This window comes from Bison bison, unplaced genomic scaffold, assembly GCF_000754665.1.
Source record: "Bison bison bison isolate TAMUID 2011002044 unplaced genomic scaffold, Bison_UMD1.0 scf7180017862664, whole genome shotgun sequence".
NCBI lineage: Eukaryota > Metazoa > Chordata > Mammalia > Artiodactyla > Bovidae > Bison > Bison bison.
In genome coordinates, this window is record NW_011493236.1 from 9,697 (window position 1) to 10,636 (window position 940).

Consider the following 940-nt stretch of genomic DNA (forward strand, 5'->3'; position numbering starts at 1 on the left):
TGTGTTCAGTCACTAAGTCATGTCTGACTCTTTGAGACCCCATGGATGGCAGCAGGCCAGGCTCCCTGTCCTTCACTGTCTCTTGGAGTTTGCTCAAATGCATATCCATTGACTCATGACGCTATCCAACCATCTTCATCCTCTATGGCCCCCATCTCCTTTTGCCTTAAGTTTTTCCCAGCATCAGAATCTTTTCCAATGAGTCAACTCTTCATATCAGGTGGCCAAAGCACTGGAGTATTGGTCCTTCCAATGAATATTCAAGGTTGATTTCCTTTAGGATTGATTGGTTTGATCTCTTTGCAGTCTGAGGGATTCTCAAGAGTCTTCTCCAATGCCACAGTTCAAAAACATCATTGCCTCAGTGTTCAGCCTTCTTTATGGTCCAGCTCTCACATCCATACACAACTACTGAAAAAACCATAGCTTTTCTTTGCAACCCCATGGACTGCAGCACGCCAAGCCTCCATGTCCATCACCAACTCCCAGAGTTTACCCAAACTCATGTCAACTGAGTCAGTGATGCCATCTAACCATCTCATTCTCTGTCATCCCCTTCTCCTCCCACCTTCAATCTTTCCCAGCATCAGAGTCTTTTCAAATGAGTCAGCTCTTTGCATCAGGTGACCAAAGTATTGGAGTTTCAGCTTCAGCATCAGTCCTTCCAATGAACACTCAGGACTGATCTCCTTTAGGATGGTCTGGTTGGATCTCCTTGCAGTCCAAGGGACTCTCAAGAGTCTTATACATCACAGCACATCACAGCACATCACAGCTTATACATCGCAGCAAAGTGATGTCTCTGCTTTTTAATATGCTCTCTAGGTTTGTCAGGGCTTTCCTTCCAAGGAGCAAGCATCTTTTAAATTCCTGGCTGCAGTCACCATCTGCAGTAATTTTCGGAGCCCAAGAAAATAAAATCTGTCACTGCTTCCACTTT